Source organism: Sinohyriopsis cumingii, chromosome 17 (genome assembly GCF_028554795.1).
Source record: "Sinohyriopsis cumingii isolate HCF-2022 chromosome 17, ASM2855479v2, whole genome shotgun sequence".
Taxonomy (NCBI): domain Eukaryota; kingdom Metazoa; phylum Mollusca; class Bivalvia; order Unionida; family Unionidae; genus Sinohyriopsis; species Sinohyriopsis cumingii.
Genome location: NC_142977.1, coordinates 20,779,537 through 20,802,468, shown reverse-complemented (window position 1 = coordinate 20,802,468; position 22,932 = coordinate 20,779,537). Strand labels below are relative to the sequence as shown.

At 34.0% G+C, this 22,932-nt stretch overlaps 1 long non-coding RNA gene across 2 annotated transcripts in view; it reads left to right on the top strand.

Annotated features, from left to right (window-relative positions):
- Nucleotides 1-3,514: 3,514 nt before the first annotated feature.
- The window catches only part of LOC149777890 (uncharacterized), a 46,313-nt gene continuing 26,895 nt past the window's right edge, over nucleotides 3,515-22,932 (top strand). Inside the window, exons 1-2 of one of the 2 annotated variants that reach the window (XR_016415320.1) lie at nucleotides 3,515-3,610; nucleotides 14,057-14,180. This is a non-coding gene — a long non-coding RNA (uncharacterized LOC149777890). Of the gene's footprint in view, nucleotides 3,611-14,056; nucleotides 14,236-22,932 lie in introns of both variants that reach the window. The other variant, XR_016415319.1, reaches the window with a different exon arrangement.

The window sequence follows — 22,932 nt, the reverse complement described above, 5'->3', positions numbered from 1 at the left end:
GGTTCTTGTCAGGGCCATGCTGAGAGTATAAGATGTAAACATGATCACGTGACCCTTATCCGTGCATCTGTTTTGCGCAATATTAAAGTTTTGAACCATTGCTGAGAGAGAGAGAGAGAGAGAGAGAGAGAGAGGGAGAGAGAGAGAGAGAGATCAGTTGGACTTCTGAACCATGGGACGTAAAGGTGTTTCTTTTGTTGTGTCATTTTGGGAATAACATTTCAATGGTTATTCAAATATTTTGGATTCAAAAGGATTAATTCATTTCTCTGGAAATATTTTATAGTGCTCATGTGGAATTCTTGAACAAAGAAATTTCGTTAATTCAAACACCGGATTATTTCTTGCGTTTCTACAAGGACCTGTAGACTTCAACACAGTATAGGATACAGCATACGTCATCGCCTTCCATCTTGGATTGTTCGTCGGGACTCAGACTTGAATTCGTTAGAACATTTCATTATTAGCACTTCTAAAATTTTATTCGTGGATTATTCTTGGATTATTTTTGGATTTGATTCTTAAAACCGTAATTTCTTATTTTGTTTCATTTTTAGAGTATTTTTCCAGGGAAATAAATTATTTGTTAAATTTTGTCAAAGCTTGTTTTTTTTTAAAAAAAATCTTTCTTGTGTTATTGTTTATTCGAGCCTAAACACGTAACACTGAGGTGGCGCTATACAGTTTCGCATTTTGCATAGTTAGGATTTTAAAGAAAAAGAATGTCCCCGGCTTTCCTCACTGGTTATACTGGCTATTTAAAAAAGACCTTGCATATCTTAGGTATAATGCAAAGAACCTTTAATTCCCTTTATTTTGGTGTATGATTGATGGGTGTACTATGGGTTATAGAGTATACAGCTTGGCCTTACTTCAAATGTGCATCTTTCAAAAAAGTTCTAGCACTACTTGGTCATTTTCACTTCCTGAACTTCAGAGGTAAATTGTATAAAAAAGAGCCGATAACTTTTTTTACATTTTATATATTTGGTAATTCATTCATTGCACTTTCAGAAGCTGGTATTGTCTAGTCTGGCAAAATTCATTTTCCCTATTTTAATAGCTGCTATGTATAGTGTACTTTAGACTAATTTAGACTAATTTTTTAACACAAGGGAGCAGTCATTTTAGTTAGCAGTGTGCTTAAATCATGTAAAATTTCCAAAAGTACAATATCCAAAAGAAATATCATCTACATTACATTAATGTAGCATAGAGGTATGCAAACATTCTCTTCACTGTGCATGTTTTAAATGCGAACTACTTCACCTTACATACTTCACTCTCTCAAAAGTACATATTATCTGATGAGCGCCACCTGAGCAATGAAGCTACCCTGATTATTGTTCATGCTGGGCTGTTCTACAGTATAAGTGGTAAGTAACGTTCTGATTGGTTAGTTTGCTACTTGTCTGTATAAACAACATAGCATGAACAGCATATTAGTGGTGTTCATTCCGTTGGAGATAATGAAAGGTTATGGTCATGGGACTGGAGTGTGATGTGATGTGATGTGATTTAGATTTTTAACATAACTTTAACAATTTTTCAGTCATATAGCTACGATGTCTGCAATGTGTCAGTTTATAGTGATGGGATTGGAGTAAGAAAAGTGTCTGATGATTCTTTTGCTTCAAGGAAAATGTGACTTGACCTTTGTCCGACAAGAATATAGACGCGGAGATCTGTAGAAAATATTAAAATAATGATACTTTTGACTTTTGTCCCATATGAAAAGGTAAATAATTAACAATATTGATAAAATAACAGTTTGTTATCAACTGCATATTATTTTCTGAGGTTATCATTATGTCCATACGCTTATCAGTCTGTCTGCCTGCTCTCAACATTTGCTCTACACGCTGGCTGTAACACAAGTTACCTAATGTTATAAATATTTCTATATCTGTTACAGGCACCGAAGTTATAAATATCCTTGTACATGCTACGTTTAAAACTATGCTTTACACATCTAAATATTAAATAGCCAAAAGTAGAATTATTTTAATATTTTCTGCAGAACTCCGTGTCTATATTCTTGTCGAAGTAAAATAATTTTCATTTGTGCGAACATGTATTTTATTTCTTACATTTTCATTGACATAAATAAATTACGAAAATTGAAATCTATACTGTTCCTTCGTAAAATATAAAATTTATATGTAGTTGATAATATTGAATAATTATTTCTTTGCTTGCAATTGTTTTGTTTTTTTGTCTCCAAATGATGGCTTTGCCGTGCTTCAGAATAAAATCGATACATTTATATTAATTTTATTTATTATAAAATTATCGTCTTTCGCAAACACGTTTTACAGCTCTCTCTCTCTCTCTCTCTCTCTCTCTCTCTCTGTGGTTTTTTTTATTCTTTTTTACTTAATTTAAAAACCAAAGACATTTCTGTGGATTAGATTGCATTAAGCGAAATTCATATATTTAATTTATAATAAACTCCAGACCCTCTCTCCCCGACCTCGTCAAAAGAGAGTTCACGTCTTTACAGTATTATAGGTTGCAATTGATAATGCTTTATCAGCCAGTATCCATTTATTTTATTATGAAAGTTATTTATCCCTAGGCATCATGGCTTTAGCTAGTGACCAGTAACAGGCTACAAATATATTAATAATTTACACCTGAATAAGTGGTTTTATTTACCTTTAGATCAGATTGTGGTACTACCCACCCACCCACCCGCTTTTGAATATGAAGGATTGTATTAATGTACTTATCATACTTTAGGCAATATATATACCAAGACATGAAAGACAACAAAAAAAAACTGGTTTCTTAATTTTTAAGACAGGCGTTTAAAAGAAAACACTCCGACATAACGCACATGTATATTGTTTATTCTCTCGTAATTGTTGGTCTAAATAGAAGCAAACTGAGATCAAACTTTAAACCTTGTCGCATGCTCATACAATATCATACATTTCTGTGTTCTTATTAAGTACGACTATTTAAACTTGTCTCAAAGACTGAAAAGTCTTCACGGTTTCAGATAACTCACTCCCATTAAAAAGAATGTACATGAAACTACAATTGAATTGAATTGGTTGGTTTTGGGATAACACAACAATTCGGTCGGAATCCCTAATTGTTGCGCTCTTTCTCGAGAAATTGATGGCCTATCCTATTCCAAGTTGACGCCCAATAAAGACAACATGTTTGCTGGATTTTTTATTCTGATGTTTCTCAGGTGTAGAAAAACAAGCATGGTTGGAATATATTTCGACAAAATCCAGAAGTTTAGTTTTTGTTGGAGACAAGTTGGAATCGGGAAAACTGACTGCTGATGGGAAAGGTCTAAGCCTTCTTGAGAATAAAAACCTGGACGATATAGAGAATTGCTGATTTAAATTACTGTTTGTTGGAGTAATTCTTAGAGAAACTACTTTATTGAAAACATATCCGAAATTCGTCGTTGAGCCGCTACTACGTAAAACATATCGCCTTCAGCACGAATTAGACTTATCCCTGTCCCGCGCATGCTCAATTTGCTGTAAACAGTATGGCGGTGACGTTAGGCGTTTTCTAGAGATGATTGTTAAAAAGAAGCATGTTTAATGGTGTAACAAGCGATGTCATGTATTGAATTATATTTCATGTAAGTGATAATTGTCCCAGAAATAGTTTCAATTTATTTAACTGCTTTCTATCTTGTAGATGTTTCTAATGTGACACTTGAATCACCTGCTGGCAGTAGGTTACATCACAGGAGTCTGACGTTTTATTAATAAAGTACGATGAAATCTCTGACAACACGAAATCACTTTATCGGTACTATAAATTAACACCGATAAGGTGATTTAATTTGGCAGAGAATTTTCTTACTTTATTGATAAAACGTGAGACTCATTTGGTTACATGTACATACCGTATTTATATTGGACATCTCTAGTCCCGGTTACTAGAAACAACGAAATACACTGAAAAACCGAAATACACATGTATTTAGATGTTATCTTTGTATATATCGGTTTCCACACACAAATTAGTATTTGGTTCTGTGTGAATCATAATATAATGCAAAATAAAATATGATTTATGTGATTTTGATACGAATTATTGACTTTTTTCTTATTTATAGCAAAATTCATGTACCGATGTCACTCGGTTGTACTTGATTCGACAGACATGATACATGGCGAATCGTAGTAATACATACACAGAGTGAAAGGGAAAAGTATAGAAGATCAAAATTATTTGCCGACATTATATTATATATTTACTATAACCTTTAATGATATAGTTTTTGACAAATAAATAACATTTAATTTATTTTTTGTTTAAAAGGTTTCCAAATATTTGGCATATATATACTGGTTATGATGATATGATAGTTTGCAAGGATGTTAAAAAAAGTATTCTTCTTGGAAATATGTGAATGGAGAATAGTCATACATGTTTGAATAATAATAAAATGCAAAATAATTTAAATTTATATGAATTATTTATTCTTTACTTGATTTGACATATATATGGTAAACGGTGAATTGAAATACATACACAAAGTAAAAGTGAAATGTAACAAAGTACCAAAAGTGTATTCAATAGTATATATGCAAGATTGAGATTAATATTGTGATCGTAACAAGCCACGTTACATGATGATAGACAAAGACAACTCAGTGAAGCATTTTTGTAAAAAAAAAACGTATTATTCATTATTTGGCAGAATTTAATATTTATGTTTAATTACACACATATTGTATCAGGTTTGAACGAATGCATAATTTGAGCACGCAGATAATTAATCCAATAGTATTCATGATTATATTCCTCTTGAAAATCTAACTAAAAGTCATGTTGCACAAGTCAAGATAAAATAAACCTAACCGAACACAATAAAATATAGCACATTTTGATGAAATCTCTGGTTCATGTTTAAATTTTTTAGCTGTAATTGTCACAGTTCGTACATTAATTTTTCGTTTCCTTTGTCCAGGTTTTCGTCCATTAGTCCTTGGTGCAACAACAGTTGTCTGACCATCAATCGAAATCATGTATTTTGTGTCTATGTTGATGTGGCATCTGAAGCATTTGAACAAGTTTGTGCGTTGTTGCACTGTCATCTTTATCCAGTCTGTTTTTTTTTTACTCAAATTGTTTATGACTGTCGGCAAGCCGGAATTCTCCAGTGCATACTTGAGCACTCCTCACATTTCTGAATTGTCCAGTTACAAATTCATGTGTTTAAAAAGTTCTACAAATTCCGTCAGCGTTTTCGTCTGTTTTAAAACGTGGTTCATGGACTTTTTTTCTCCACATGCTCATATTTGATAGATTGGGAATAAACCCGTTTGTTCTTTCTGGGACCGACATTTGAGTCCATATTATGCATGCTGCGGGAGATGCGTCCTCCACGAGTTTTGAATAGTCACTAACAACAATGCGATTATCACAAATCAAATCTACAAAACTGTTGGACTTTTCATCATAGTACATAGGATTCAATATCAGTTCTGTTGCAATTCGTAGTCGCAGAAGTTCGTGAAAGTTTTTTGAACCAGTCAGTGCTCTAGAAACTGCTTTATATAAACAGTTACCATCACCATAAACTGACATTGGTACAAGTTCCCTTAAAATTGCTGGATTATACAATTTTAAAATTTCCACAGAAACTGCATCTTTCTCTCCATTGAAAGACATGTGCTCTAATTTTGGAATCAAAATCCCGTAGATGATGAGAAGCTTACTTTCTGACTTTGCAGCATTGGTCAGGACATTCATTTTTTTCAAATGGAAAGCTGTCTGCTGCCTGGAAATATATTTTTTACAGTTCATTTAAACATAAGTGAAATTCTTGTTATATTTAAATGACACTGTAAAAATATATTTCCAGGCTGCAGACAGCTTTCAATTTGAAGAAAATGAATGCTTCTTTGCTTTATCTTATAACTTACGTATGCATGACCACACCCGCTATCAAAATTGGGGCCGTTTCTTTATTGTTATCTTAGTTTGAATAAGCAATGAGATCACAGGGAAGACAATAAAGAGTGTGCAGTCAAATAAAAATGAATAATAGAACGTGTGCACGACAAATCGAGAAAAGTAGATTAAAGCATTAAGTATGACCAGAGGGCAATAATGGCCAGATATAGGTTAGGTACATATAAATTAAATAATTTATTTTAAGAAACTTTGTCAATTGCAATTACAAATGGGGATTTAGTAGAAAGCATGAGCATATTACTCTCTCCCCAAATAGTAAGAGCAAATATAAACAAAGAATAGGAACTACATAAATATGTGACTTAAATCAATACATTTAATATTTTTGTCGTCCTCGCGAAGTTTTTTCGCAGACAATAATAGCATTAAGTGATTTCTTGTTCTCGACTAAAGTACACTTTGAAATAAGTCAATCAATTCAATAGTATATAACATTAATAATTTGAATGGGCAGAATATATACATGGATACATAGAGAGATACAGGAAAAGTATGTAATTGTCGCAAACATGTACATTCATTTCAACGAGAAAAGCGGCACGAATATAATCTTATTTAATTCTTTGAATATCAAGATCAATATATATATATATTTGAAGAATAATAACGACAAACAATATGTAATTCATCAAGGTATCTATTTATCTATTTATAGAGAGAACATAAATTTGTATTATCTTTGTAAGGCTTGTCCAGCATCATATACATCTCCATTCAAAGAACACGTCGTGCAAAGAAACTCCAAGTAATCGCGAGTCTTTTGCACTCATGAAAATACAATCACAGTGGACCCATTGTCGGCAATTTGTGCATTGCAAAGCGTCAGTTTTACATTCACCGGAACAAATAACACATGGATATTGATCCATCCTTGTTGCTCATGTTTGTGTATGTGATAATATCAATATTGTATAACGCTTTTATATCAAAACATTTACTTCTCATTTCTGGAGATTAAGTTCGTTCCGGAACGATCAGTCATTATCATACCATCTCCATTCCGGAACGATCAATATGTCCAATAAAGTACGACCAATTGACGTGTGCTATAACTAGGAAAATGTAAATAATTCGTATCAAAATCACATAAATCATATTTTATTTTGCATTATATTATTATTCACACAAAACCAAATAATAATTTGTGTGTTGAAACCGATATATAAAGAGAGAACATGTAAATACACGTGTATTTCGGTGTGTATTTCAGTGTATTTCGGTTTTTCTAGTAACCCCTCTAGTCCTACAATGTAAGACATATCACGTTATTTTTATTTTAGTGCTATGTCTTATTACCCAAATAATGGCCTTGTATAGCGTGTTCCTATGTCAACCGACACAGGGCCGTTAGTTAGGTGGTAAGACTGTGACGCGCAAAACAAATATCAGCGTTGAGGTCTTACACGTAGGACTAGGTCTGGTCCTACATGTAAGACCTGACGCTGATAATTATGTTGTGGGCGTCAGGGTCTTACAGTCTAACTAACGGCGCTGTGTACTGTGTTTTGATGTCGACTAACATCGTTACGAATTTAAAATTTTCAGGAATATTTCACACAACTGACAACTAAAATAACGACGCTTTTCTACAAAGTAAAGTTATTATGTTTTAGTCAGACTTTACTTACTCTGATGCCTTTTCTCTAATAAATTCAAATTCTCACAAAAGAAATGGACCCGTTTTCAAGTTTCTTTGGCCAACATTTCAGTTGGCTGGAAAGCGATGAAAGCCGAGAATGCCGAAATCGGTTTAAGTTATATTATGCTTATTGGAACTGTAAGCAACAGTTCGTTTCGTTCAAGAAACAGATCCCCAACATAAACCTACTTCGGCATACCTCGACTACCGTCGCATTGCAACAAATTGAAATGAATGTCAACGGAACGTGAAAATGCATCCATTTGCTAGTGTCATACTTTCATTCCACCAGGATAAAGACAGCACAGTAAGTATATTAATTACACATAAATTAGTGGGAAAATGCCGATATAGGCTGCCAAGTGTGTGAGATGTTCCTGAAACTTTGATTACTCATTCCGATGTCAACGACATTGGAACACACTATACATGGCTGTTATTTGGATAGTAAGACACAGCAAAACAAAATCAAAATGTACAAATTCTGTTATTGGAAATCCAATGATATGAGCTGTTGTCATGTCCATGGTGGGTTAATTTATTCAATATTGTATTAGTTGGGTGGGTAAGATTTCAGTTTATAAAGATTATCATATCATGCCAGAAAACAATATTCAAATAATTGCTTTCTTTTGAAAAGTCCAATTGCTTTTTGACAAGTTGCTATAATTAAGTATCTGCACAAAAGATTACAATCCAAGCAAGATAGGATTGACTCATTTACTCATTATATCCGCTACCCCTGTATTCTTTCCACGTGGTCACTATGCAATACACAAATTTAATTTGTGTGCGCTGGTATGGAAGTACATTGATTAATGCAGTCAAACCTGTGTAAGTGGTCACCTCCATGTAAAGATCACCTGCTCATAAAGATCAGTTTCATTAGGTCCCATTACTGTTTGCAGCATATACACATATTGAGTAAACTTGCGCATTGTGGTCAGATTCACTTGGTCCCATCAGTGTTTGCAGCACAGTTTGTACATAGTGAGATAACCTACTCACTGTTGTCAGTAACAACTTTAAATGACCACAAGTTCATATCATTTATGTATATACTAGTCAGTACCAAGATGAGAAATATCTCCCATCCCTCCTGTCACTCACTTAAATCTCCCATGCTCACAAAATTATTACTGAAAAGATTTAGTTTTGCCCTCTTCTCAAACCTTTCTTCCAGTTTACTATATTTACACTACTACTGTCTTGATCATATGACTATGAACTGAGCTAAGCAGGGCAAAACAGTTTAATTGCCAATTTGAAGCAAGGTAAATCAATTCAGATCAGTATATTCTGTTGGCAAGGTTGGTTGGCTTCAGTATATGATATTTGTTGAGATGAATCAGAAGTTTTTTGACCTGTCATCAGAAGTAATTCTGAAATAATTAGAGATCTTAATTGATTATGGTTGGATTACTAAAGGACTCAAGGTACTAATTAGAGAAAAGGATCTGAGCTGCGACATTTTCTATACCTACATGTGCTTGAAACGTGCATTCAATTCCGCACCATAGAGTCAGGTGCTAATTTCATTAATGAGTGTTCCAAATTCAAGACTGTTAAAGGACTGAAATTCCAACATAAAACAATGTCTCAATTTGTTTCAGTTACAACTAGGAAAAGCTCTCAAAAGATTCTTTTTTCTAAAAAAGTAACTTCCATTATTAACCAATCCTGGCCAGCAAACCCATATATACTCTTATTTTATTTTCACCCATTTCCAGGCTGGTTCTCATTTTTCCATACGATTAGTACCATGTGTCCTATAGTGCTAAATCAGCATAAAACAGTATCAGTTTGGCTTTATGCTTACAGTTTGTCAAGACCTCTATCTCCCAATCTATAAACATCAAAACCTAATAAAAACTGAAGTAACATGATACTAAATGATGGATACAATGGGAATTTCAATGGTAGGAATCAAGTTTAAGAGGCATGAAGATGCATCGTGGCCATCCCATAAGAATGATTTAAAATTTGCTACCATGACAAGAATGACATTACATGTCATGCAGTATATTTAAGTGCATTAAATGTGCAGTCACTGAAATCCATCTTTCGCAGAAACTGCATCCAATGTAGATAAATATACACCTGCTGATATACAGTTTTCCAACTTTATACCTGAACATATTCTTTCATTTATGGTAGATCATTGTCAGAAAAATGTTTCCTCTACATCTGTTTGCTCACATGAGCAATATACAAAAATTAGCCAGTGAACTTAAGATGCATGATTGATTCCACTATTTTGGGTTATTTTGTAGCAAAAGGCAATAGAAGTCCATTATATATGGTAAAAGTGGCATGATACTTGCAATTGAAATATAAGGGAAATAATTGTAATTTGAGGCCTGCATGGGGTTCCAGTTTGAATTGAGGAATGGTGTTTCTCCTTTATTTGCATTTTAAGACAGGTGCTTATGATACAGAGCTTAATTCAGACAATTCTTCTTTATGCTTAAAAATCTTACAGAAAATATAATTCTTTAATTGGAAAGGTATTGGCAAACATTTTAAAATATAAAGATTGAAATTAATTTTTAGCGGTAAATTTCATTTTCAACATTCTATCAATCAGCTTGTATCAATGAGGTCACCATCATAGTTTTTATTCTTAGGGTTGTTCTATTTAAACATACATGGTACCTAGGGAAGGTACTTTGTAAGAAATATATGCCAGCGTACTCTGGTTACTCAGAGAATTCATATGATAATGACACAAAATTCTAAATTACATCCATGGGTGACTGCCCCATTAAAATTGCAATCACTGGATGCCAGGTTTATTTTACTGGAACAGACCTTACTCAGCAGTTTTACTCTTATTTTTGTATTTTTCCTGCAAAAAGTACAAATAGAATGGGGGTTTTGCCTTCTTTAATTATAGGAAATTACTTTTCAGCAGACAATGTACATGGAGCTAACTTGCAATGTTTGATCTGGCCTAGGGTTGTAAAGCCCACTCCTTATGATGCTGTAAAGTTTAAGTCATCCCTATTGGGATAATGCCATAAAGTAAATGATCACAGACTCATTTAAATGGTCTTTAATGAGACAGTTGAGATAGCTCAGTGTAGCTTTACTTAACACTTGTCTGCTGAACTACATGTAATGAATGCAAAGAGAATTAAATGTGTGAAACGAGGTGTTTGCGTGGGGCACAGCGAATATTCTCCATGACTACTCTTTATAAAGATGTACACAAAATAATGAAGGTCTCATTTAATTAATTACCTCCCTGGAATGGCATGTTTCTTTTTTTATCATTGCCTTTAATAGTTGCATTGATCTGATAAGCCTTGGTGTGGCTTCCATGCATATGTGTAATTTTTGTATACTGTTATCACCTTGATATGGAGGCACATAAGTGACACTTTATGACTACCACATGGTAGGTGAGATTATTCATTTATTGCCATGTCCACTACCTGATGACTTGAATGAATTGCATACTATGTGGCATTAAGTGGGCAGCTGTCATGCCCAATGCCACTAGATCTAAAACCCTAACTGATCTATAAATGAGGGACCACTTGTTGTGTTCAGCAGTGACTTGTCAATGCTGCTATCAAACATTTGCGATGTTTTTTATTTCTAATTGAAATGTTACATTGCTTTCTATCTTATTTTTACAAGCTTGAAATTATTTCTCAAAGCAAGAATCACCCTATTTATGTACAAACAGATTAAAGTATAATAAGTTATCGGTTATGTATATTTGATTTGCTTATTCTAATTTAATATATTTATTTCAATTTAATTGTTTGTCAGTTTTAATTTTTTTAATTTTTTTTGCATGCTAATGTGATGTAAATTTATTCACTAGAGATAATACTTTTTTCAGAAAATAGTTTGACTTTGACTGTTCGTTTTATACACACCAGGTGTTGATCTAGATCCTGACTTTGATTCAAAATTAGTGTCAACCATGTAAACAAGTTCAGTTTTTATTTTAAAATGGTTGGTTGTTGTCAAGGTCTAGATGGTACTTCGTGTTTAAGATGTAAACAATTTTTTAAATTTGTATTTCTTACAGTAAAATGATTGGTTTTCGTCAGGGCCATACTGGGTGGATGTGATCTTTAACAAGTACCTAATTTCTATGTTTTTCTAGAACATGATCATGTGACCCCCTTTTTGCATTTTAGAGTACGGTATAACCTTTGTTTTGGAGAGAGATTCACAGTAGTAGTTGGTCTATAATACACTGGAAGTTGTATGTTGTGCTGTTTGGAGTTATTTCAAATTATTTGGATTCCAGAGGATTAATTCTTTTTTTTCCTGGAAAATACATGTGCTCATGTGAGATTCATAATCAAAGAAAGTTATTTAGATTTCCAAAACTGGAGTGATGCAGTTTGTTTCTACAAGGACCTGTAGATTTAAATACTACAGATTAAAGCATATGTCATCATCTTCATCGGGACTCGAACTTGAACTCATGAGAACATTTTGTTATAAAGACTTCAAAAATTTTATTCGTGTATTATTTTTGGATTTGATATTTAAAACCTTAAGTTCATATTTTTTTCATTTTTCAGAATTTTCCAAGGAAATGAATTTGTATAGTTTTTCAAAGCTTGTTGTTTTCACTCTTTCTTGTGTTACTGTTTATTTGAGCCTAATAAGACTGTAAAGGAATGACCAATCAATGTTTTACAAACTTATTTCAAATCGGGTCTTTACAATAGTCAGGATATTGTTAGCTGAGTCGGAAGATACAAGTAAACAATGTCCCCATTGTGCAATTTTACACCCACAAATTATTTTATTCTAGCTTTCATGTCTAGGATTCATCATTGTTGGAACTTGTCAACTTTTGAGAAAACAAGTATGATAGTGCAGTATCGCCTTTGTGAGAACTTGGGTTGTTACAGTAGCAAACCTTGGATTTCAAATCATTTTGCAATAAACTATTAGTAAGAACTTTCCATGAACATTGAGACCCCTTGTACTCAGCCAAAAATGCTTACACCATTGATAAATGACTCGTATGTAACTTATAAGTGAAATGTTGATGAAGCATGTATTAGTATTGTTTTCACTTAAATAGTAGCTACAAAGTTTTTGCTTCATTAAATTTACAAAGTATAAATAACTTATATGTTACTTATAGGTCCTATGCAAGCCCAGAATATATCACTTATATGTAAGAATAGTTTATTTTGATAGTATTTTGCAAATGCAAATTAGCCTGATGGGCTTGTCATACGACCAATACTGAAAGACTAAGCAAATACAAAATTACCTTCAGTTAGTTATTGTCAGTCATTTAAGCAGTATGTGAGATGGTCGTTGTTTATATCTGAAATCCTATAAAATTTTAGCTGTCTCTATGACAGTTAACTGAATAAACTACCCAGTAGTGATGGTTTTCCATAATCATCAAAAAGCATGAATCTATGCAAATTATGACACTTACAATTCAACTGGTTACCATCATGTATCACTGTGTCATAGTGCCAAGAAAAGTTTCTCTATGTCTTTGTACATGCAATATTCTTTGTGTTATAATTATGTTGATCTGGCAGCTATGGACACTATAGACATATATATATATATATATGGAGAGTTCACATGCTTTGCAAGATTTCTCCTTCCAACCTATTGTTGTTGTTGTTGTTGTAGGGTTTAACGCCATTTTTCAGCACAAGATAGGCTATACATGGCGGCCAGTATAATTGTTGGAGTAAGAACCCTGGAAAACCCCGGGAAGAACCACTGACCCACGAGAAACTACTCGCAGGCTATCTCACGTACCAACGTTGGCCGAGGCTGAGACTCGAACTCATGCAGATAGAGGTGAGATGGCAGTGATCCGTAACGGTGAGCGCTTTAGACCACTCAGTCACTCGGGGCCCCTCCAACCTAATGTTAAAGCTGAGTCTGAGATGGAACCTCTGCTAAAGGAAACCTATTAGATTTACCGTCTTAATATGGTATATCCAAAAGGTCTAAATTCAAAAACACTGTATGACATTATGAATCTTTTTTTTAAATTTATTTTTTAAAAATATGCCCCCTGCATACAATTAAGAATTTTATTTATAAAATACTTGATAGTAAGTATTATACACACCATCATTTTTTATTATATAAATTGAGTTCTGATGTAAAATTGAACATTCGTCAATAATATATCAAGATATGATATATATATTTTTTTCTTCAAATTTTTTATTTTTTTATTTTATATCTTTAATAAATGTGCATTATACATAACACAATATTTAGAAATCTATTTATCTCTATTTAATCATAAATTTTAGAGATAGTTATCAATAGAGATTATGTATTTTTAAGATCCAGTTTTATGTCATATTGTTTATTTCATTGATCACTTAGAAATAGAACATATTTAATGACGTAAGCAATGATTTTGAATTTAGTCTGATGAAGCATTCTACGTGTTGGTGTTGTTTATTTTATAATATATGTATATTCCAGGTTATTATTGACTGGTATGGTGTCATTCTGAGTTTGGAGGGTTATAAGCCTTGATAGCAGATTGGACTACCCAGTGGACCAGTTTAACCATCTGCCTGCTTAAACAGGATGCTTGTTTCTTGAGGTGAGACCTCCCCATCTAAGACTGGTCAATCAGTTTTCAGATGTACTGGAGACAGGTAGTATTATACAATTGTGTGTTTTTGACAGGACCTGCCCCTCACTTAGGACTCGATAATAGATATGCACTTGTAATGGAGATTGGTGTGATTTACTGGCAAATTGTGGATTAATTATTCACTTGTCTGTTTCGGAAGAAAGACCTCCAAAACCCAAGTCTTGGCAATCCACTTGTACTTTGATTTCTCGGTAATTTGTTTTGCATGAGTTATACATTTGCCCATTCTCCTCTTTACAGGCAAACATACCTTAAAGGGTACCTCATTTAAATTGTCACTGACCTTAAAGTGTTTGACAACCCCATTTTACAAATTGTTGCATCAATTTACCTGGATTAATTTACCTATCTGTCTTTACCTTAAGATCATGTATTCCATTCCACATTCTTGCCTATAAAGGTGAGTGTTGCAGTTAGTAGTTAAACACCATAAACAGGTAGATTAGTTCCACAATTTCCAATTAGGAAAGTTTGAAACCTTAAAGATATTGCTTTAGATGAAACCATAATTCTAAGCACTTCCGTGCTACATCTTGACATCTTCTCATGTCCAAATATCAGTGCCATAATTAAAGGTCAAGGTCAGGGGTTATTGGCTCCATTTGTACAATTTATCTTTGAAGTCCAGGAAATGAAAATGACCAAAAAGAGCTAGCAGTTGTTTGACGGGTGAACATCTGAAGTAAGGCCATGTTGTATACTCAATACCCATCAATCATTCACCAAAATAAAGGGAATCAAAAGTTCTTTTAACAATATCTAAGATATACAAGATCTTATTTAAATAGCCAAGATAACAAATGAGGAAATCCTGTGAAATCTTTTGCTTTAAAAATTTAACCTGTTGCAAAATAGGAAAATGTAGAGCTCCACCTTAGCTATTCAGTGTCAAATGGATATAAGTAAAAGATGTTGTCTTGATTATGACCCCTGATGGCTTGTTCTAAGACATGTTCATGTTCTTGAAGATAGAACCCTCTTAAGAACACATCTACACCATGTAATATTGTCTTAACCTGATGTATAGTTCATTATTTGTTAGAAATGTATTCCTTGACTTTTTCAAATTTGCCATGGTGTTATACCATTGACATGTGACTAAGCTTAAATTGTTTATCTGGTCTTTTTACCTTTCGAACTAGCCATATGTTTAACAGTTTGACTACACCATGCTAGACCTCACTCCTGGTAGGTGAAAATATTTGATTTATTTGGATGATACCTTTCAAGATGCCTTACAGATTTCAATTTATTTTTTTTACAATATAACTTTTCAAAATATTTTAAACTTTTGGTAATAAAATCAGAATATTAGTGATAAATATTTATTTCCATAGCAAAGACAACACAAGTTGGATGTATTTTTCATTCATCAGAGTTGTTTGCCAGCAGTGACATTATGCTAAGATTACTGGTATGGATTGCTTTCCTATCTCTTTTCTTTTAATCATAAACATTGGTTATGTATTGCTTTTAGATTTCAAGGCTAGCAAATGAATTTGGGCTCAGATGGTCTGCAGATCAAGATTACTGTGACACAATGACAAAACATTTCTTCGATGAATGATATGATGTACAATATACTGGTCTTATTTACTATTCTTTGTTCGTGTTATAGGTGGGACTCATAACACAGGATAAAGCTGTGATATAATATAGGAGTCTTATCAGACAGGTTTAACCTGCACTAGTTGGAAGTTCTGGCCAGTTTATCGTTTTGGATACAAGATTTAGTTTAACCAACCAGGACTGAATTCAACCAATCATTGCATTAGCTACATGTATTAAATACTAATGCATTGGAGGAGCATGGCCTGGCAGAATATGTTTTGCATCAGAGCTTTTGACAAGTTTTGATGTGCTGTCAGACATTTGATTTTTGATTGCATGGCTGGGTGGGAGCTGACTAAGTGAAGATTATGGGGTGGGGGAAGCTAGTATAATAATATAACTCACTGAGTGGGAGAATTGTAGCATAACTGTAGCATGGTTTACACATACATTTTTGTTTCACTGTCATTTTTCATTTTAATGCATTCCCAGATTACATTAGCATTTGGAAAGGAAGTTCTATTTACCTCTCAATTCCATCAACATTCAGTATAGATGGGAAACATTCGTCATTTGTTATGCCCTATTTTGCAGCTTTTCCCTCCATGTAAGATATATTGGTCTCTGTTATTTTCTGACCTTGTGCTCCGACATGATATTTTTGGTACTTTTTGTTGGTTGTTTATGCATGCATTCTGGATGTATTTCTGCTTGTTAATTAACAAATTTGGTTATCATTATATTCAAACACATTCAGGATGTTATTTTTTGATTTGTTTTTAGTTCATGTCATTTAAGTTTATAAAAGTGATGAAATGTACAAAGTGCAAGGTATTAAGTCATCAAGGACATGTATTATGCATATTTAATTTGTATTGTCCATTGGCTTTTCTCCATAATTATATGTTATGTATATCTATATTGTGTGATTTACCTTGGTCTGTAATCCATTTAAGGGCCTACATGACTAGTGACATTTATTTTGTAAACAATACATAAGTAATATTTCTCTATGATGATATATTAAATATTCAGATAATTATTCCTAGAGTTAAACATGTTTACTTGAGTTTGAATTAAGGGCATTGGTCTTCTCCTTGGGAATTCTTGTGTACCTGCTGTTGTACATGTTCTTTACTAACTTGAAGTAAGAGACCTGAACTTGTTTATAACATAGGCAAATTGGCCATTACACCTACAAGCAATTCATACCTGTAAGACAAACCATGACACTTTCCCAGCCACCAATGGAACTGCCTGTTCAATTTTTCTTGGCTTACCCATTAGAGATATACCAACGCTGTAAACAAGCCAGGTGGTTTGACGAGAAGTCCCACAGGGAGTGCATAGATAACCTCAGTGACATAGCCTACTCACATCCCAGAATGGGATGGACTGAGTTCCACTTTAAAGTGCTGATGAGGAAATATACCGTGTGCCTAATGCCCATCTCTGTCAACTGTAAGCCAAGCCTACGAGGTGAAGACTTCAGTAGATTTGGAAGACTAGAAGGGACAGCTCTCTTTCCATCTATCGCTGAAGTAGGAGAAGATAAAGGAATTAACCGATCCTCTGATAAGATCAATGGTCTGGGTGATCCTAAAACATTCTTTTCTGAAATTCAGCTAAGAGGGGAGTTTTTATCATGCTGGGATAGAACACATTCGGACACATTTACCACTAAGCTTCAGACATCACATCAGAATATTGCAGCAGTGACAATGATGACCCCGCTGGTTTACAAGGTGGGTAAGAATGTTCTCCATATCACCTCCAAGTCCTGATTCAACATTCTGCTTAATCTAGCAAAAGATGTTCCTAGGAAAATCCAGGTAAGACCAAACTGGTTCAAACAGCCATGGCAACATGTGTTTATATCCTTCCTAGACAAATTTCTTACTCATTGCCTGGCTCCTGACATGAGAGCCTCTAGTTGAAAATCTAAGTAGCCCTTCCACTTTGAAGGCTAATGAAAAGAAGTGTTGCTTTAATAAGGACTGGTACAAGGTCAACAGCATCCTTTCCCAGAGTGCCTCAATCCTGCAGTTGACTTTTCTTTGGCTTGTTTAGGAGAAAGTAGAATACTACGAAGACTACCATTCCATGATATCCAACACTTTCAGGCATCCATCAGTCTGGAGAAGGTATTAGTCATGAGAAAGATTTGTGGATTTTGGCTTTAATAAACTCTCAGTCTATGTCCTAAATGGAATCTCCCATGGGTTTTGACATGGTTCAGCTATGGTCAGTTTGAGACTTTTAGTCATTACCTCAATAATGTTGTTGTTATCGTAATAGGCATTCTGTCTGATAACTTTAAGATGAAGAGTGATTTGCATGATCTTTGAATAGTCCTGAATTATCTCTAGTTCAGATCAGATGGTTCCATGGGCCAACTGATGCAACCAGGTTTGTAATTAAGAATAGGTGGCCATCAGTGGGCAATTAAAGAATGGTCAAATGCTTTCTCTCTCATCGATTGGTATCCCATTGATACAAGATTATGTCCATGCTGTCATGTATTACTTGAAGCTTGCAGAGAAAAGTCATTGGGCACAATGTTTTTCTTTCTTCTGGTGAAGGTGTACTAAGTGGAAATCAACCTGCAAGCCAAGTCATCATATTTGATACACTCAGAATATTCCAAACTATTAGAAACAATCAACTATATCTCGTGAGATTAAAGCGATCACTGGCTGCCTCACATTCAAATGTAAAATTTCAATCTGAGACATAATGGCATATGCTGGCTGGCAAGCTCAATCTTCTTTAGCTTTAACATGCACATAGAGACGAGAATGGAATCGGTTAGTTTCGGTGGCTGCGATCCAGGCAAATTGTTGTATCTATAACAAGAATTCATCATCTTGTCATTTTATGGTCATCATGGGTTATGTGACTGTCATTTAATGCTGTTTTAGGGTTACGAGAGCAGGTTCTCTTTCCCATAATGAGTCCAGTCATTCTTCCCTTGAAATGTGCTTATAGCAGAGGTAGGATGCACAACATTTTCTTATGCTTATTACCTTTTCTCCTGACATTAATGTGAGCATGAAATGTATTCAGAGCAGAAAACAAATATTTAATGAATTATTTTCCTGAGATTACTTACCACAACACATTCCTATAAAGTGCACACACACGTCCCTGTAAATCACCTCTTTGAGGTATTGCTCAAACTAAGTAAACCTTAGCCAACTAGCAGTTTTATGCTGAGGTAATGGGAAGGTTTGCAAGAGTTTCCTCCCTTCATTAGTATGGTACACTGTATATAGATGGGTAATACTAATTATTTGTTGGCTTTCCTAAAGATTGCAGGATTCAAAAGGTAACAAAGCTTATTTCCTTTAAGAAAAAATAAATCTGATAAGAATTATTAAGTTACTAAAGTGTGTGCTTTTGGTGAAGTTTTTTCTTTTTCGCATTACGTTTGGTTTGGAACAGTGGAGGACAAAAGTAGTCATTCAACCAGACAGGGAAAGTTTTGAAGATAAATATTAGTTAAGTCTCACTATATTTGAAGCTTTATAAGCCTGTTCTTGGTGGTCATTGGTTATGTGGTATTCAACTCTGAAAAATTGCTGGAGAAACAAAAATTCATCGTACTCAAATCAGATTTTTGTCTTACCAAGAACAGTACAAAAGATCTAGAGGTAACTTACACAACAGCCATTGCAAAAAATTAACATATTTGGTCACTTAATTTTAGGTTAATGGCCTCTATGATCAAACAAAATTTTAAAATGATTATTTTAGGTCGAAAAACAAGGAAATGATGATAGAAACCAGATAGAGTAAAAGCTACCATAGATACTCTTTAAGAACATTTTAGAGCGCCTACTCCAGTGACATATGGAATTAATTACCACACAATTGTTAATTGTTCTAAATTCATTGTTTTTTTGTTGCTAATTGTAGACAAAAAATATACCTTACATTACATGTTAAATTTTTTCAACTGCTAGCTCTACATATACTGCACACACATGTAGTCAAGAGTTGAGTAAAAGTCATGTGGTTGCAGTTCTGTGCATTAACTTGCAAGAGTAATTCAGTATTTCTCATAATAGAGTGTCAAAGCAACCAATCATGGGAATATTATGCCAGCATGTAAGATACACTGAAGTTTGATAGTGAGACTCCCATCCAGTGATAACCAACTGTGAACCAGCAATAAGTCGAACATTTTTAAACAACCCATACTTATTGTTGGTATGTTTGTATTCTAGGACAAGCAAAAGCTATGAAGTGTGGCTAGGGCAGAGTATGAAGCTTGGGGTAGGATTATTGTTGATTATACTAGCAATTGTTTCTTTTAACAAACTCATAATAAATGATGATACATTTGTATTAAATTGATTACTGAAATGTGTAGCTGCATTTTAGATACATATGCAACTATAGGATGGTGACACAGGAAATATGACTATATCTGGTGTACAAGCAACTGATAAAGAAAATCTTTCCTAATTTGGGTGTTGAAGATAAAGCCTTGGATGAGGCCTAAATTATGCTGTCGATAATCTGGATAGAAATGAAACTTATTTCTATCTTGAAATGTAAATAGACTTCAAATTTTATCTGTGGACATACCGTATGTGAACCTATTTAAGGAATATGAAGTTATTGTTCTTTAGAAACAAATGATTGATTCATAGGCTTAATACAGCCAAAGTTTATGTACAAATCTGTGGAATAAAAACCTGCAAATGGAAGGAACTGTAACAAGATAACCGGGTGGGATATTTTGGATTGACAACAGAATACGTTTTGACGACACAGATATATATGGTTTAATGTGGTGATTTATATGAGCAGTAGATTATGAAGATGTGTGCGTATTTATAATCCAAATATTGGATTTATTTAACATAAAACGCACAGATTCAAAGATGGAAATAAAAATACGAATAAATTAGTTCAGTAACAAAAAAAACCCACAGGATAAATGATTCAAATAGTAAATGATGTAAGCTTTTTACACATAGTAAAAATGTATTCGCTGGAGAAACAAAAATTCATCGTACTCAAATCAGATGTTTGTCTCACCAAGAACATCTACAAAAGATCTAGAGGTAAATTACACAACAGCCACTGCAAAAAATTAACATATTTGGTCATTTAATTTTAGGTTAATGGCCTCTATGATCAAACGAAATTTTAAAATGATTATTTTAGGTCGAAAAAAAGGAAATAATGATAGAAACCAGATAGACTAAAAGCTACCATAGAAACCCTTTAGAGCGCCTACTCCAGTGACATATGAAATTAATTACCACAAAATTATTAATTGTTCTAAATTCATTGGGGGTTTTTTTTGGCTACTTGCAGAAAAAAATACACCTTACATTACATGTTAAATTTTTTCAACTGCTAGCTCTAAATATACTACACATACATGTAATCAAGAGTTGAGTAAAAGTCATGTGGTTGCAGTTCTGTACATTAACTTGCAAGAGTAATTCAGTATTTCTTATAATAAGATTGTCAAAGCAATGAATCATGGGAATATTGTGCCAGCAAGTGAGATACACTGAAGTTTGCTAGTGAGATTCCCATCCAGTGATAACCAACTGCAAACCAGCAATAAGTCAAACATTTTTAAACAACCCATACTTATTGTTGGTATGTTTGTATTCTAGGACAAGCAAAAGCTATGAAGTGTGGCTAGGGCAGAGTATGAAGCTTGGGGTAGGATTATTGTTGATTATACTAGCAATTGTTTCTTTTAACAAACTCATAATAAATGATGATACATTTGTATTAAATTGATTACTGAAATATTTAGATGCATCATAGATAGTTATGCAACTATAGGATGGTGACACAGGAAATATGACTATATCTGGTGTACAAGCAACTGATAAAGAAAATCTTTCCTAATTTGGGTGTTGAAGATAAAGCCTTGGATGAGGCCTTTATGTTGATGATAATCTGGATAGAAACTTATTTCTATCTTGAAATGTAAATAGACTTCAAATTTTATCTGTGGACATACCGTATGTGAACCTATTTAAGGAATATGAAGTTATTGTTCTTTAGAAACAAATGATTGATTCATAGGCTTAATACAGCCAAAGTTTATGTACAAATCTGTGGAATAGAAACCTGCAAATGGAAGGAACTGTAACAAGATAACCGGGTGGGATATTTCGGATTGACAACAGAATACGTTTTGACGACACAGATATATATGGTTTAATGTGGTGATTTATATGAGCAGTAGATTATGAAGATGTGTGCGTATTTATAATCCAAATATTGTTTTTCTTTTAACATAAAACGCACAGATTCAAAGATGGAAATAAAAATACGAACAAATTAGTTCAGTAACACAAAAAAACACAGGATAAATGATTCACAAATGATTCAGTAATGGAAAGATGAATATAGTTCACTCAAATAGTAAACGATGTAAGCTTTTTACACATAGTAAAAATGTATTCGCACAGGTAGCGAAATTACGTCAGGATAAATGATTCACAAATGATTCAATAATGGAAAGACGAATATAGTTCACTCAAATAGTAAACAATGTAAGCTTTTTACACATAGTAAAAATGTATTCGCTCAGGTAGCGAAATTATGTTGCTAAACACAAGAACGGATATACCATCAATCTGTCCAGTTCTGAATGATACACTGGGTCTTACTAACCCAAAATTAGCCTACAGCTAATAAAATACATATATGGAGATACACTCCGTTACCCATGCACCATATCTGCTCCACAGCTCCTACGAATCAATTTCACAACTGCTACAGACTCCGGACCCTCAGAATACTATGATCACTTGGAACATTAGAACCTCCGGACACTCCAAATATTAGACCCTCCGGACACCTTGGTCCTTTGACGGCTCTACAGCTGGGTCACCTTAGTCACTCTTGACATTAGACACTCCGGACACTAGACATTAGACACTCCGGCACCTTAAACGCTCCGGACAAACGGACGTTTCTAAACTCAGACAACACCGGACACCCCGGATATTCCTACCCTCAGACAACACCGGACACCCCAGATATTCCTACCCTCAGACAACACCGGACACCCCGGATACTCCTACCTTCAGACAACACCGGACAGCCCGGATATTCCTACCCTCAGACAACACCGGGCACCCCGGATATTCTACCCTCAGAC